At 43.9% G+C, this 17802-nt stretch overlaps 1 protein-coding gene across 4 annotated transcripts in view; it reads right to left on the bottom strand.

Moving 5' to 3' along the window:
- GPC1 (glypican 1) overlaps positions 1–17802 on the bottom strand; it is a 194550-nt gene that overhangs the window by 57195 nt on the left and 119553 nt on the right. Inside the window, exon 1 of one of the 4 annotated variants that reach the window (XM_027893647.1) lies at positions 5102–5156. The exons of the other annotated variants lie outside the window; for them this stretch is intronic. The gene's annotated coding sequence lies outside the window, so the exon portion shown is untranslated. Of the gene's footprint in view, positions 1–5101; positions 5157–17802 lie in introns of those variants that run through there. 4 annotated transcript variants of the gene reach the window in all.

The following is a 17802-nucleotide window of genomic DNA, read 5'->3' as shown; positions in this document are numbered from 1 at the left end:
GACGTGACATGTCAAAGGAAAAAATTCCAACAGGGCAAAAATAAAAATCTCTCAACAAGACAATTTTTATGCTAGGAAATGTTACCAACCCAAGTCCCATAGGGTCTCACTAACTAGTAATTTAATAATTCAAATCCCTTTCCAAAGGCGCAGTATTTCCCCCTGCAGAAAGGGCTGGTGACTGGCAGCCCCGTAGGGAAAGGAATGTCTGTGTGGTTTTTTTCTCCTTTCCCCTCCCAATTGGAACAATTTTCCTTTGCTCCATAAGCACTTATTTGGCCCCTCAGACCACCTTTCATATGACCTGTTTTTCTGTTTTAACCACACACATCCCATGTGTGGTGGAGCAGTGGGGATCCACATGGCTGTGCCTGTGCCCCGGCCTGGCTTTGCTCCCACCACCCACCTGCAGCCCCAGGGTGCCATACAGGGGACTCCAGCCCCAGGGGATCCCAGCCCTGGCTGGCTCTGAGCCCAAGAAGTGCACCCCAACCTGCTTTTCCCTGGCCATGGGAAAGGCCAAACCCATCCATGCTGTGCCACCTACAGCAAACTGAAGCAATTCCTGAAAACACCCCCCACGATGGAAGGGAACAGTCAGTACCAAAAATAACCAGGTCTTTAGCCACAAGACCCACAAGATCCCTTCTTGTTTCAGGCAGCTGCACTGCCCTTTTCTTTAAAACCTGGAGTCACTTCACTGAAGTCTTGGCTCCTATGGGGAGGTTATTCAAGCTTTTAAATATGCGGCTTTACTCTCTAAGAAAAGGGCAGCCCTATATTTCTCCGGGAAACATGCACTGTTACCTTTAGCAGAAAGATATTATTTTTATTTTCAGAAAAAAAGCTCCAGGGAACAGTGCTTCTAACAAAAAACCATATTATTTCTCAAACTGCCAAGAATAGTTTGCTTTCATTGAGTCTGGTCTTGAAACTGGGATTTTCCCCCAAGTGACCCAGTATCTTCAGAGAGGGATGGACAGAAGTGCCAAGAAAAGCCCTCTAAGGAATAGAAGTGAAGAAGGAACACTTGGCTAAATACATGGAACCCAGCAAGTGTACAGGCTCTCCACATTCCCCCATGGGAGCTGGTCATGGTGCCCTCTATGCCCTGCTGCCAGATTCTGTGGGATGAACCAGCTCCCTCCTCTGACAGCCCTGCCCCAGGGAGCCACAGGAAACCCCTGTACAGACCCCTCTGTTACTGAGGCAGCTCAGTGCCATGGCTGGTTCCCAGTGCAGCTTCAGTCACTGCAGGGATGGGAATGTGTGTGGCCAGGTCAATCTAAGATGTTCTGTGCGAGCAGCAGCTTTCCTCTGCTTCTCTCTCCAACTCAACAGGACACTCAAGTAAAAAAAACTGGTTTTAAGTTGGAAGCTAATGTAGAAATGTGATGTTTAAAAACAACAAACAGTTAAAAAATCGCAACTTTCAGCGGAGGCTTAACTTATTAAACCATTGTACCCCTCTGCAGAGGAAGAACAGCAAAGTAAAAGCTCTTGGCAGCTCTTTCCATGATAGACTGGCCCTTCCACATGCAGGCTGCATGTTGGGCAGCATTCCCCTGGTCTCTGACACATCTGTGTTCTTATCCCCACAGAACCTGCTTTCAATGACAACAGGGTAGCGAAACACTGACTTGTGCCAAAACTCCCTCAGTATTTTAGCTGTGTAGATGCTGCAGATTCCGTGCTATCTATACACAGCATTTGGGACTGCACTTCTCATTTCTGATGCTCAACCTGTTTTTAGACAGATCCTTCTTATCTCCAGGTCCACGTCCCTCAACAATCAAACACAGAGGAATCACAGTCATCTGGTGATGTCACCTCAACCATGAAACCTCGAACACAGGGCAGTGTGAATGGAGAACCCACCTGGGGACCATGCTTGGGCTGCTGCAGGAATCCCCTTCTCCTCTGCAATGGGAAAAATGCCTCTTATAATTGTCCTTCCATCAAAGTAAGACTCACCAGAACACAGTGCAAAGCTCTTGCAAATTGCTGTTTTCTGGACATGTTGCTTTTATTTGCACAAACAGCCCTGCTCCATCTGCTCAGCTTCAGGCACATTTTAAATGTCGTGGCAACCTGAAAAGCCCCCACTCCCTGCACAAAGTGCAATGTGACTTCAAAGACGAGGATTTTGAAAGGAGCTGGTGCCAGTAGGAGAAAGGAGAAGTTCTCCATCAGCTACAGTGTGAGCTGAAGAGTAGCCTTGGGGGTGAGAAGATGCCAAGGACTCACAAAGGCTGAGTGGAAACAAACGGGAGTCTTCCCAGAGCGTACGAGGCTTGGCAGAAACAGTTGTTAATACTGGGGGTGGTTTGCAAACTTAAGTCCTGAAAGTGTAAATGAAAGCAAGGCTACAAATAGAAAAGGTTACAGGGACAAATGTCTTGATAAATTTGGGATCCTGGAACTGTAGTTATGGGTGAAGCATGTTTCCCAAAACAGAAGCTTATATTCCAATTGTTCATAACATGCCCATAAAAATTTAGGAGCAGAGAGAGAGTGAGGACCTCAGCTAGCACAGATAAGCATGCACAAGGCCATTTTGGGCTCATCAAACTGCCTGACTTGGTTGCCATGGTTGGCAAGTCCTAGCTTGCTAAGACCATGCCAACATCAATGGCCATGACAGGAATGGCCTCAACCTTCCCCTGATCCACTGAGGATGGGCCCACGGGAATGCACACAGAGAAACACTGACCCTCTCTCCCTCTTGAGAAAATGGAATCTCTGTGAAAGGAGACCTCAGAGGACTTCTTTCCTGCCATTTTCCCACCTCTCCATGCTTTCCCAGCAGCATGAGTGGCGTGGCTGTCTGCTTTGGGCAGCGTGGGAAGGGCAGAAGGCACATGCACAGCTTTTTTGCCAAGGACAGCACAGGTTAATTCCCCTCTCTGAACATCCATGCAGCAGCACAGGCTCTTCACAGGCCATGGGAGAGACAAAACAGAGTATGCCTGAGGTACTTCTGGTTGACCAAACCTTCCTGCCTTGCTTTATTTCTGCTTCACCATTCAACCTTCTCTGCTTTTGCAAAGTTGGAGCAAAATCAAAGCAGCTGGTATTCAGCTGGACAAGACTAAAAATATGCCTTCTCCCCATATGTGTGGAACAGGAGTTTTTGTAGCTGTATGGAACTGCTTAGATCAGAGGGCCAACCTTCAGCTTAGATTTGCTGATGTCCAATACCTTTGCCAACCTAAGCCAGCTAAAGAGTTGGTAGAAAACGTCAGACTGTTGCAAAACTGCAAAAATGTTCAATAACATCATATGAATTCAGAGGCAAATACACAAACCCAAATATAAACAAATCTCATGAAAATATTATCTGTTGGTTGGTTTTCCCTTCCATGTGCATGAAAAGTAAACTAATAATTCCTCAAGATGACTTTTGCAGTGTGTTTTTAAAGAGGATGCCTTCACAGACAACTGATTAAAAAGCCTGAATGCTGAATGTGCCCAAACACTTCTGCAATCTAGCAAGATGTGGTTTGGAAAGAGAACTAATCTCCTTTATTACGCCAGCGTGATAAGATCAAAACCTTCGTTTTTGTCGAAGTTCAAGCCTCTCTAGGGTCATGCTATTAAAATCCCCATCAAATTCCAGTATCAAAACAGGCACATCTGAAACAAATTACAGCCTCTTATAACTGAAAGAGATAAGCACAAAAATAAAGCATTTAGAAAACAGTCAATTTTAAAGTTTTATGTATTTTTTTCTACTCTTACTGTTATAGTTAAATACTCATGGTTGACCTATTTTTATTTATTACTTTCCCTCCTGGATTCCAGATTGGAACACTGCAAGTAAGCCTATAATAAGAGGGAATATGCATTTGCAGAAGCAGTAGATAAGAAAAGAGCTCAAAGTCCAAGTGACTGGACAGAATACAAACTTACAAATACAAAACTGAAGCCTAGTTGCTGTATCCAACAGTTTGAATGCTGTGATAGAAAGGGATTACTGGCAGTTGCCTCAGCCAGACATCAACACAGAGAAATCAGGTAAAGCAGAATTATATCATGTTCTTGGGTTGAAAGGGCATAGGAAAAAAAAAGAGTGACAAGCACTAAGAAAGCTTAGGAGAGGAGAAGAGATAAAGATGAGTAGGCCAGAAAGAAAAGAAACTGTAGGGCAAGGAAAGCAGAAGTGCTGACAGCACTAGTACAGAAGATGACAGGGAAGACAAGGAAGAGAGTTTGTGGTGAAAGGTAGGATTTATGTATCACATTTTTGGCACCATTCTTGAACATTTCTGAGAGAAAAACCTCCCCAAAGAACTAAATTTAATGTAAAATATATTCAAAAATGCTTGTGCCCCTCTAGCTGCCTCAGCTGCTGACTCCAAGGTCTCCTCCAACTCAGCTCTCCTGTTTGTTAAGTTTGTTTGACCCCAGCTGGGCTCCCATCACAAATGAACTTGCTTGTTACAACATGAGGTGATGAACACCCTGAATACCTTCCACCAGTGCAGAAGCTCTCATCCACTCGGAGAAAACTGTTCATTTTTTATGGGAGTCATTTAGTGCTAAATGCCAACCCTTCTGTTCCCACAGCTCCACTGACACTGAAATGCATGGCAAATCTGTTCATAGCTTTCAGAATGGTTTGTGCAATAAATCTTAACAGCCTGCTAAAACACGGCCAGTTGCTGAGGGTCCCAGTGGATTCATGTGAAATTTGCTTCCCCCTTTGTAACCTCCACTAAAGGAAAAAAAAAAAATTAACACTCCTCACTGAGCCATGAAGAGTACAGAGAGAGAAACCCCAAATAACAGCAGCCTCAGCATCAGAGCAGCATTATTATGGTTTTCTGGGCTATTATGATAGAACAGGGCTTCTTTGTTATGGCAAATGTCAGCAGCAGACACTGAGCAGTTCTCCCAGACCTGAGCTTTTCACTGTACAAGCCTCCAGGGCTGATCTCCAGATCAGCCCTGTCCACTCCATGTCATTGAAACGTGAGCTCTGGGACGCTTCGAATGCTAGAAGCAGCTGCCAGCCAAGCTTCAAGCACTAAACAAATGTTAGTTAAAAAAAAAAAAAACAAAAAACAAAAAACCAAAACATTTTGTTATCTACAGGTACCCTTGAATCATCATTTCTGAAACCCTTCCCAGAAGCTCTGAGGATCCAATGTGTAGGGAAGAGCTTTGCAAGTGGGGCACTGTTACTTTGGTTTCCACCATCCAACTATTTTCCTGCAAATATCAAATCAGTTGCTAAGGAATTTCACTGGACAATATGGTATCACTCTGTTATTGCACCACTGACTATATATCATCCCTTGATAACAGAACAGTGCTGTTAAACCCAAACTTAATTTTTTGTCAATACAGCTGTGGTGGGAAAGGCTCAAGAATCAATTTGGTGAGCCAGCTCCTCTCATCTCCTGAGCCTGTCAGGGGTGTTTTCCCCAACATGAAATGCAATACCTTCCCATTGCAAAGGCAAATCCTAGAGCAGTTAGGACAGAGATTAGGATACACCACGTCTTCAACAGAAAATACAGTCTCTCCACTCTAAGCAAATATACAGAAGTTGATCGCAAAAGGCATGTGTAATAACACATTGTCTCCCAAGAACAAAAGCATATTAATAAGAAAAGCTAAACAATGGATTTTATTCCCTTCGAAAATCTGGTTTAAATTAGTAATTTGTGATATGGGATGGCTGGGCATGTTACAGGCAAGGAAACACTAGTCAAGTATTTAATTAATGACTCTCCTTATGTACCAACCTTTTATTTGAAGGAACCTAATGATTTTTACAGGCTCTTTTCATTTTACAAGCTTTACCACAAACTGTTTGCAGATAATAACTGTTGCTTTGTATCATAAGCTTCAAGGAGTGCCAGTCTCTGCAGCAACAGGAGACAGTTTCAGTTCCCTGAGTTGAATGAGAGGGTCTGAGAAAGTTTTGGGGCTTTCCCATAGCTCAGTGAAAGGTGGAAGAGGAGCAACACTAGATAACTGCTCCTTTCAGGGCAAGTTACACCGGCACAGGAGCCTTTCAAAGGGAAAGGAGAGGTGAGAGCTACTGTTTGGATTTAGACTGTGTATTCCAGGCTTCTGCACGATACCCACAGCCTGAGCTGGTGTGGAGCAGTGTCCCAGCCCACGTAAACACACACTGCTGCCCTGCTTCCATGTCACAGCGGACCATGGGTGGTCCTGCCTGCACGTGGTACTGTTGGGAGCTTCTTTTCACTCCTTAACTGCCCAATGCCAGGGTTCCTTAGCAGGTCTTGTCCAAACCGCATCTCTTGACGCACAGGGAAATGTTAACACTAAGACAAATGCTTGAGTGAAGACACTTAAAATTCTCTTCTGCATCTCCCTGTTGCATCGCCTTTCTCAGCCGTGCAAAGGACTCAGAGAGAAAATGGCCCAAGTGTACTGATTTCAAAACTCAGCCACTCTGGGGTGTCACTTGGTGGTGTTCGCAGTGGGCTGAGGCACATTCGTGCACATTTTCCAGGGGTTTTACAGGGACAAAGTATGTGAAAGCTTGCAAAAGGGTTTTTTTTTTGTTTGTATTGGAGTTACCCCCAGCTCTCCCAGCAGAGCCAGATTCCTCTGGCAAATGATCCTGCTCCCACCCAGGGGCTGGGCTGTCCCAGCCACAGACGCTGCCCTCTTCTTCCTCTCCTCTACCTCCTCCTCCTCCTCAGCAGGGCCTGGCTGCCTGGCAGGAAAGGCAGCCCACATACCTACAGGTAGGACTTTTTTTAGAGCGTCAGCTTGGACGAGAGTATATATGGCAAGTCACAGATGAAGGGTACACAATTAGTGATAAATAACTTCCTAACACGACCAGCACGTTAGTTCCTAATTAGCCTCTATTCACATTAAATGAATTTATGTTACTGCTGTTATTAAAAATCTTTGCAGAGGACTATCAATATAAAGTTACAACGGCAGAATGCTAACAGGCGACACGTTATACATGGATGCATTTGAAAATCTCCATGCAGTGTGAAAATGACCTTCAAATCATAGGAAAACAATATCTGCATTTCTAACAGTTGTTGTTTCTAGCCAAATGGATTTCACTGTACTTTCGGACACAGTCTCCCTCCCTGTAAATCATTTAATGTGATGAAGATGATTAGGATCACTGATCTGCTCAAGTAATTATGAAGTTTCTGACATCATCCTCTAGAGGAAAGAAACCAAACCACCACCCCCAAAAAAACACCACCCAAGCCAAAAAATGACCCATGTTCTGAGGGTGTGGGCTCACTCTGTGTGACACATACAGCTAGGGCAGATGTGCAGCTGTTTGACTTTTGGAAAATGCAAGGTGTGACCCTATTATGATAAAAGCCTTTTTGTTTGGCTCCGTACTGGAGCAAAGCAGGGAGTCTTGCTGGGTGGGGATGAAAAAAAGCAGAAAAGTCTTGCTATTGAGTCATGACACGACAGATAAAAATAATTTAGCTATTTCACGTGCTTGGGAAGAAAATAATTTCAGCCAGTGGAGACAAATAGGGATTATCTAAATCAAACACAGGGAAACATCTGAATCCTTCTGGTATTTCTTGTGTTTAAGTAAGCGGGACTGTGATGGGTCACTCCTTCAAAATCTTCTGTACTTGATCCAGCTTCTGCGGGTCTGGATTTCAGCACCTCAGCAATGAAATATAATAGTAACAGCCACTTTTTTCCCCCTCCCAAAAGCGTGACCATTGCTTGCTTTAATAGCTCTGTACAAAAATGGGAATTCTTTCTACTGAGATGAATGCTGGCCAGGGTTTCAAGTCCCTTCCTAGCACAGACCAGACCTGACTGGAGGACACGTACCCACAGCCCCCCACTGCCCCAAGGTCACAAACAGTGACACAAACTGTTCTCCTGGTGCAGCACCACCACAGAGGCTACAGGAACAGGACAAGAAAAAAAGAAACATCTACTCTTGGCTGCACCTTCGAAAGTGGGCAAGGAAAGAACGGGTTACAATGTCTTTTCTGCAGATTAGCAGCACTGAATCCTGCTGTACAAAACACCATCTATTTTAGAGCCCAAATTAGCATACCTTCAAGGATATTAAACAACGATTAATAACTTTAGGAAACCAAGTAAATTAAATACATATCATCCTTTTTGACGTGTCAAGGGCAGTACAGCAGAATATAGGTGGGCAATGAGGAGTAACATACATAAACTGACTTTAAAAAAATCAATAAAAACTTAATCATAGAAGAATATAACCAACATATATCTAATCCACTAAGACGTTCACAGGGGAATTTCAGTTTCAGCAATAAACCAAATTCATTTCAGGTTAAACTACTATGGACATCTTGAGTTTATTAGTGAAAATGAAAGCAACGTGAACTTTAAGTTTTCAAAAGCAGAAAGACATTTAATAAAATTTCTCACTTTTTGCCATGGGACTAAGGGAAAAATCCATTAACGTATTGCCCATGCAATTCTGATAAGTTATGGATTCTTATTTATAATACGTTTTAGTTTGATTTTATCTTAATATACTGTAATGATTTGCTGTCATAATTGAAATTTGTTGTATTGTTAATCATTATCATAACAAAGAAAAATTATTTCGTTTATAACTAAGAGAACACAACTAAATACTGCTATTAAAGACAGTCTGTGGCTACGTTGCCCGGGGCTGGTGTGACCACTACCCTCTATTAAATAACAAGTAGTGCTTTGAAGGAGGAAAGGGTGGTAAACATTTTCTACAGAAACTATTGCTGGGAAAATGTTTTTGAGAAAAGCATTTTGCCAAAAGCGCCATTTTTCAAGGAGGGACTGAACCTGAGCTATTTCAGTTTGGACAGACTCTGTTCAGGTTCCTCATGTCCACGATCCTGTCTGTGGGGTTCAGGTCAAAGCACATCCCTGAGGATGCTCCCTGCTCTCGCCTTGCAGCCCCAGCAGGCAGCCCAGCCAGCAAGGATGGAAACAACCCACAGTTCCTGGCACCAGTTCTAAAGAACAACACTCTGGGTTTTGGCCCAAATGTTTAATTTGCAATTAAATCTGTAATGTTCAATTTGCAGCTGAAAAGACAAATATGTTTACAGAAAGCTGATGCAGGTTTCCCTGTGTTCACCATAACATTCCATAAATTCACCTATGTCAAACGACCACCAAAAAGCAGTGTTTACAGGTTTCAAGCTGCTTACTTCCCATGTGGGCAGCTAATGGCAACACTTCTGACAAACAAGCCCTGTGCTGTGCCTGCTGGGCATCTGTGGAATGTCAAGGGCCCAGGCAGCCCCATGCCAGGAAAGGTTCCTCAGGCCCAGTTGTCTGGTCTCTCCCAGGACTAGAAAATGCAATCAGCATTGCATCTCCAGCTATTAGTGATTTTTTTTTTTCAACTCTGAAAATAAATGTAATATTGGGATTTCTTCTTCAAAAGACAACATGATCAATGAAGGGCATCAACAGGGAACATGATCCAAACAGCCAAAATAGACTGAAAGTCTATCTGACAACGAAAGGTTGCTACGGGACATTAACACTCAGAGATAACAAAGGCTCCCCAGCCCATGGAGTACTGAAACAACACTGACACAGCCAAAGGGAACACTGCTTACCTTTCAACTTTCTTCATCAATTCTTTTTAATAAGTAGTTCTAAATTTTAGGGCGTATTTATAGCACACGCCTCCAGAAATCCTACCTACTGGTGGAGCACTTGCACAGGACACCTGAGAAAACACAGGCTGAGTGCCTGGCACACAGCAAGCTCCTACAAACACACCCTCACACAGGGATCACGTCCACGTGCTGAAATACAACAATAGGAAATTATCTCGCTTCTAAAGCCCACTAGCTGTATTGTAACACCATTCCTGTTTGCCTCCAGACACAGCACATTCCCAGGATGGTGCACACAGGCATCCAGTGATGCTGGACACGCCCCACTGTAGAGCCCAGTGCTGCACCCCAGAATGGCTCGCTGCATGGGTAGGGTGCTGCTGCTCTCCCAGCCTCTCCATACAGGCACAGGGCTGCCTGCAGCACCCACAGCTCCTGCCTGCTCCAGGTCTGATCTGAATTGGTCTCAGAAACCCTGTGCGGCTGTAAGAGTCATCTGCCATCGCCGAGATCCAGCTTTTCCAGGCCCACGCTCCCAAGTCATTTGCTCAGCCCTACTTAGATTGCACATTTATCCTTTCTGTGAAAATAACAAGAAGCCTCAAAAAGAAGCCATGAAAAAAAGCCTTTTCCTTGGCTGCAAGAAGAGCCCTGTGTGAGCAGATCCACCAGACGTGTAAACAGCAGGTTGCGCACCCAATGTTTGTTTTTCATCTCCAACAAGGAGAGTGTGCTTAATGATGAAGGAGGATGAGCACAGACTTTTATCCAACCACTTCTGATCTCCCGATTTCTCTTGCACATCCTGAACTGCCTGAAGGCAACATAGAAAACTCCGCAAAAGGCATAAAGCACATCATCCTCAAAGCGATGTTTGTTCCTCTCACGGTTGTCTCGTGCTTTCTTCCCCCACCGCTCCCTTCCTCCACCCTCTTCTCCTCCCTCTCCAATTGCTCTGCAAGTCATTTTATTTCTTCAAAAACATACTCCCTACTGTGTACATGCCTATGCAGAGCTCTAGTGAGCTACCAGGTTGTTTGACAGACACTCATTGTATCTCTTGCATTCAGTCTGTTTTCCCAAACTGTTGATGCACTTTCTTCCAGGGAAGGCAGTAAGGCATTACCTCTGTGTTATGAAGTGTCTGGCACGGGTCTGTGTACTGTAAGAAATAGGGATTTTTAAACACTGCATAGCTGCAAGACAAGCCTACACTCCCCATCGTTTCAGACGCAAACACTTCTCATGTTTTCATTCAGAAGGCCCCAATGCTTCAAGACAAACACTTGCAAAGCACCACCCATGCTCACCAGCACCTCCCCACCCAACTCCTCACATGGAGCTACACCACAGAGCCGGTATTTATAGCCATACCTCACTCAAGTTCTGCGGTCATGCGGTTCTGGAGACCTTGGTTAGGGCTTGTCTTAACTTCTGACACCACGAGAACAGTAAGACCTTGTTTAATATTTAATGCATGCCTTACAAGCGAAGGGGCACCTCCCTTCTTCCTGCTCAGGTACCAGAGGCTTTCTGCAGGGCACAGGCAGCCTTTCCCTCCTGTCAGGCGGGAGGGCTGGCCCGGGAATGGTGTCTTTTGGAGGTGTTTTCATGGAGTGCCACGCACAGTGTGTGATGCAGAGTCTGTCAGCATCATGTCTCTCCACTCCATAACCAAAAACCTCTGACAGAATAGACTTAAATGTCAGTGTCAAAATGCAACACTACCTAGGAGAAGCCTCAGAAAACCATCTTTACCAGTCCTCCTCGAAACTCATAGTGAGAGATTTCCTATTGTGTCTGCTCTATATAGTTGATTATTAAAAGTAATAATTACCATGGACTTCCTGTAGAAGAAGAAGAATATAACCTGAATAGATGTCTCAAAGTGGTCTTTCCACAGACCCTCTGAAGAATATTCTACAGCCCAGACAGACTCACACTCCAGAACAGAGGAAAGCAAGGAAGGGAATCCAGAGCCAGAAGCAGAAAGGATAAGGGGAAGAATACTAAGAATAAACTAACTAAGAGGACACTGCAAAGAGCCTTTACAATTACATGAAGCTATTTCTCTGCAGAATTAGCAGATTTGCCAAGAATAATGCAAGGGGGAGAATAATTATATTTGCTCACTATTTAGAAAAAAATCAGATGAATGTAGTGTTATCACAGGGTGATGACCAAATTTCTCATTCAAGCAGTAAAACAGTAACAACTGAAATAGCACATTTAAAAAACCCCAAACCTTCAGCTACTCAGTATCTGCGAGTGCTAAAACTGCTGTAGCTTTTATAGTTACTTTTAGTAACCCATAAAACACTGGAAAAATTTCAGACGAAAAAAATGTGAATGTAGTACAAATTCTTAAGAAGGTAAATGAGCAGCTGCAGCTCTGCCAGCCTGATGTCAGTGCCCTGCCTGACCCAGGGTTTGACTTGTAAAGAAGTAAAGGAAGATGGAAACTTGTGTGCAGTGTGCCAAACCAGCTTAACGCGGGGAATTGTTTCCAAAAAGCCCTTTTCACATAAAAAACAAGAGTGATGACAACAACCAGGTAAAGAGGACTAAGCCATACTTAATAACTGTGAGGGTAGAAACAGCCTGAGTAGCTCAACAAGCAACTGTACAAGCTACAGCTGAAATCCCCACCATGGGCTCAGGAAGGGTGAGCCCAGCTCAGCCATGCACAAAAATCTCTCCTTTGCTCTTATTCTGGTCATTGGTCGTGCCTGAGTGATGGGGTCTGGATCACAAACTCCAACATGTCCTGCTGTGGCAAAGAGCCAAAAACACAGGAACACTCGTGGGCTGGGAGGATGCCGCAGGGAGGATCTCTGGCCTCTTTATACGCTCTTTAGTTTTCCACGCTGGTTCTGCAATGCCATTTCTTTGTCCTGATACTCTTATCCCATTTACATTGTCTTTCTTATTCTTCAAAGTTTAAATTTGCCATCCTCTTTTGTTTTTCACGTGGATCTATTTAGAAATTGGCTGTGATATTCTCACAACACTGCACACTGGTGAGCTAAATTCTATCCTACAGCCTGTAACCCTTACTACACCCAGATTTGATCCTAGAAAATCACTTCTATCCTTCTACAGACCACAGCTGGCCAGGTTCTCACTATTTCCAGAGGTGGATGCCATTGGTAATATGTATGTATAACATACAAGCAGAAATCAATGCTGTGTGCTGTACATCTGGATCAATATCACAGAAATAAAAATGGACTCTGGTCATACGAATAAAAAAATATATATGACAAAAAAGAAACCAGCAAATCTTTTTAAAAAAAAACAAAAAAGGAAAGGCAGGACAAAGCAGCAATTGCACTTCAATTGCCTAAATTTATTTGCAGTGTGACTATTTTTAGATACCCCATTTTAGTAACTAACCTGCGTTTATTCTAACGTGGGGTTCGGTGGTTTTTCTTTTAACTGCCTGTGCAAGTTTTCTGGTCAGATATAGTAACAAGCACTCACCACAGTAATTTTAATTAACAAGCTCTAATAAATTTGCACATGTTGCAATATACAGCTCTAAAAATACACTTGTGCACCCCCAAGACTGCGGCCAGTTTGCTCCACAGTGAGGTTCTCCAGGAGCTCTTTGAACACCAAACCCAATCCCGATGCCAGCACCGCTGCCCAGCCTGGGCACCCAGGCAGTGCCCTCCCATCCAAGAACTGCCCCGGCTGCTGCCCAGCCCGGGCACTCACACCCTGTTTCACCCACCACATCCAGAGCCTCCCACAGACCTGAAGCTGTATCCAACTGTGCACACATGAGAAGCGTCACTCCTTTTTTTAGGTCAGTCTCAGACATTTTGGCTACAGCCAACCTGCCAGTCACAGGCCAGATTTGGCGTTTGACAGAACCACAGTTAGGCAGTTGTGCCAAAGAGGGGAACAAATAAATCACACTCCTGTCAAAACCTTCCAATTTGCACTGAAATCATTCAGTGCAGTGATGTTTGCTTCCATTTTTTTTTTTTTTTAACCTGTAAAAGGTAATTCACTCTCAGTGTGGGACAATGGGCAAGAACAGAGAGAACCGCTACGTTTTCCCCCAGCTCCCTTTCCTGTGGGAACATTGCACACTTCATTCAAGGGTATCAAACCCAATATGGACACAACCCCCCCGTTCCTCCCTGCCCATATCCCTTTCTCAGACCTGGTCCTGATCTCCTGGGGCTGAAGTGGTTCCACTAATATCAGAGACTGGTGCCAGGAACAGGAGCTTCATAGGTTTAGTTTTATATTTCCAAGCAAACCACGTCACAAAGAAACAAAGCTATGGGGTGAGCAGTTTTCCTGGGAACAGCCATTCCAGCGTGGGCTTTCTGCAGCTGCCTGGTGGGTGCCCAGGCCCTGCCAGCAGAGCCACTTTTTGCTGCCTGTTCCCAATTCCCACAGTGAGTGTGGGGGTTTGAACCATCCACACAAGGCAGCATTCCCAAGGAACACCTCAATGCCGGGAGCTGGGATGGGATGGGGACAGGGGAGCGACACACACAGCAGGGCAGGAGCCCAAGCCCACAGGCAGGTGTGCAGCTGCCCCACAGGGGAGTGCCTGTGCAGCCTGGAGAGCAGATGTTCCTGAGATAAACCAAGATTCTTTCATAGCACCTGTGCACAATAAAATTGCCTGTGATCCACAGATGGTCAGTTAGGATTGGGTAAGGGCAGCGTGGGTGATCTCTGCTGCATGTGCTGTGCACACGGCTGGTCAGTGCCTTTTAGAGGTGTTATTTGTCACTGATCTTTTCTCCTATAGTAAATTCTTCCTCATTCCAAGGGAAATAAGCAGAAAGGGGTGTAATGTACTTAACATGTACCAGAAATATCCAGCCATATCATCATGTTCAAGTGTTTAAAAGAACTAAACTATAAATGAGAGAGTATCAACATGTGCTGAACAGAAACAGGAGAGCTGCCACTAGGTTTTGTGAACCTTTCCACAGCCTGGAGAACTTCAGAGAATTATACCCTGCAGAGACAGCAACAAGTTCATGAAAGCTTTTCGTGTGCTGTACGTTGCGCCGGCATATGGGAATGTCATACTGATACTATTAGCCAAGGCTCTTTTGACATGATGTAAAGCATCTAATAATTATACAGCAAATATGACGAGATGGAATTGAACCTGATCTCAATTAGCAACCAGAAGTATCCTTCCAACTGAGATTAATATTGATTAAACCATAACAAGACTAGTACTTGCCAATAAGAGCTCTATAAAATCAAGGAAAGGTGAGGCCAACCTCTAAGTTGGGAGCACTTTGTCATGAGCTGTAAAGACAAGTGATTCTCCTATGGCCCAATTTGTCCTTTTCAAAAATTGAAGTTTGGCTCTGTATAATTCAGGAAATTACAGTCATTTCGGCGGACAGCTAGTCTGGCCAGGAGCCCAGAGCAGAGATCAACAGCCTCTGGGAGACAGCTCTGTCTTCCTTTCAACTTTTCCCATCCCTGGTACAGTATTAATCACATCAAATCCCACTCCTCTCTGCCTTTCCCACTCTCAGAAATACAAGACATGGTTCCCACTACTGTTGTACTGTACTTCAAAATATAGGTTTGAGCTTTTTAATTTCCCCCCCTGCACCAAATTAAGGTGGATATCTTGGAGTTGAACAAATATATTGGATTTATTGGCTCTTTCCCTGAGCGAGGTATAACAGTTCCACCAGTCCAATCCTACACTGCCTTTACATGGAAGTGATTGAATTTATTGCTAGCCATTTTTATATTATATTAAGTCAAACCATAACAACTAAGCATCCTTCAGGGCTTAGCGCAGATTATAAAATGCTGCTTGAAAAACAGACATGCAAGGGTATGAGAGGCAACAATACAAAGCTTATAACTAATCTTATTTTCAAGATTCTTGATCCTATTTAAGTAATGTTTTAAAATGTTCAGGCCAACTTCAGAGAGGTACTGTATAGCTCAAGAAACACGGAGTGCTAATATTCTTTGAATGTAAGAATACATGCACACAGAACATTAATTGGTATGTACCTGATAAAGTAAACTTCTTTTAGTAAGTTTTTGTTGATACTTTTCTGATGAAGAGCTACTCGCAAAGAACAAATACCAGTGTGACAATTATGAATTTCCTTACAGTGAGGGCAGGAGGTAAACAAAGCCTGGAAATGTCTATACCCAAATGAATCTTGGGTTGGGAAAAAATTAATGCCCAGGTGCCCAGGTTGCCCAATGTTCCCCTAAAGAATGGCTTGTGAGCTTTCTGACACAGCAACCACGTGGCCCTGGCCAGGCAGCACAGCCACTGACACGAGCTGCTCCGAGGTGTGTCCTGAAGACAGATCTTGCTTGTCCTGGTGAGATATCTGCAGCTCAGCAGTAGAATAGAAAGAGGCACTGAGAGTCCAGGAGAAAGAGGCTACAACCTTTCCAGGTTATTACTGGAGAGATCAGCTCTAAATGCAACGCAGTAAATTTTACTGCAAAGATACAGCAGAGCTGTGAGCTACGGACACAGCCAAACAGTATCACCTTGTTAAGAAACTTTTTGAGTCTTTGAAATGTCACCTGTGCACAAAACTGCAATCCTTCACATTCAACAGAAGGTGAAAATCAGTCTGACATGCTGAGGATAATAAAATGTATTATTACAGAAGCTTATTAGGAAATAAACAAGTCTGGCTCCAGCAGGATATGATGAGAGAGCATCAGGAAGCCAGGAACACCAAGATGCTTTTTTCATTGGGTGCAAGCCCTGGGACTTCTGCAGGTTACCTGGGACAATGCCATAGTACCAGCACAGTGACATCCAAAGCCAAGAGAGTTACAAGAGAGCAGTAGCTGCCCAAGGATGTACTCATGCTTGCTAAGCCTCTAATCTCAGCTTTGATTCCGTCTCCCTCCATAATCAGTTGAAATACATCCAGAATTAATCACTGTTTGAAAATTTAAAGGTTGCTTTTCTTCTTTCTGCTTAGGATCTGCCTCAGGTCACACACAGCATGGGTGAAAACACGGGCCAGATGCCCTCCAGAGTCTGGCACTCCCCTAATGCCCAGTAACACAACACAGCGAGTTACTGCACAGCAATAAATAACAATTAATATCATTAATAACAGCAACAATAAATAATAACAATAAATAGTTACAAATAGCAATACTATTAACAGCAACAGTAATATAGTAATGCTGCAATAGTGATAAAATCTGAAGTACCTACTCTGGAGTCACTCTTGATCATCTCCTGGATCCGTCTCTGAACGGACCCTCACACTCCCATCTACAGCATCTCTGCCCACCCTGGTTCTGGTCTAGGCAAGCTCTGGAGTCTGTTCTCACTCCTCTTTGATAAACTGTTCCTCCAACCAGTCTACTCTTCCTCTGGTATCAGATGGGTTGAGGAGAAGCCCTGGCCAGATAGAACAGTACCTTCTCTTGAATGCTGGCCAAGATGATCCTCTTTCACAGTATGATCCTTGTTCCTTGCTCTGGAGCTTAAATGAGCATTTTGGCCAGCACAACTGATTTCCAGCTCAGGTCACCTTCATATCACAATGATCATCAGGTTTCAGTCATTAGGTCCCCCAGCCCCCCAAATGATCCTTTTGTAACTCCTCTAGGTGTTATTACACTGCACATCTCTTTGTTTGGATTACCTCAAAGCATCCCATTTCTTGTTATTATAGAAAGTCAAGAAACATAACATGAGCAGTGCTCCTAAAAATGAGATTTATGCCCAGCTGCACTGTGCAAGCAGACTTATGGTGCAGAGAAAATTACAGGCAATAAATAAATGTGTATATAGATAGAGGATGTCTTTTAATACATATCTGAAAAACATTCTTTGGAATGCTTAATGAGAAACTTATTTCTGTTCCTCTAAAACCATTTTCTTCAGACTTAGTGAGCTCTGTACTTAACAAAGGTTAGTGGGCCAGCAAACACAGCGTTTTTCATTTCCATTTCAAAGGATTCCGACAGAGGCAGATATTTTCAGACTTTCAATTTGCAAAATACTGATGCTCTTAAACCTGTAAGACAAACTAATTGCGGCACCCACCACAGAAAATCTCAGTGTCATTTGGTATGCCACTGGAAGTGCAGAGGGACAGTGGGCACCCCTCCAAAGTACAGGTTACACCCATAAATCCTCCTGCACTCACCCCCAGGAGCTTCTTTGTCTGATTCTCTGGGATCATGTTACACTTCTGGAGCTGACTTTCAA

This window comes from Empidonax traillii, unplaced genomic scaffold, assembly GCF_003031625.1.
Source record: "Empidonax traillii isolate 1590-97213 ecotype Southwest subspecies unplaced genomic scaffold, ASM303162v1 scaffold400:size839614, whole genome shotgun sequence".
Classification (NCBI taxonomy): Eukaryota; Metazoa; Chordata; class Aves; order Passeriformes; family Tyrannidae; genus Empidonax; species Empidonax traillii.
This window is presented reverse-complemented; position numbering and strand designations above follow the sequence as displayed.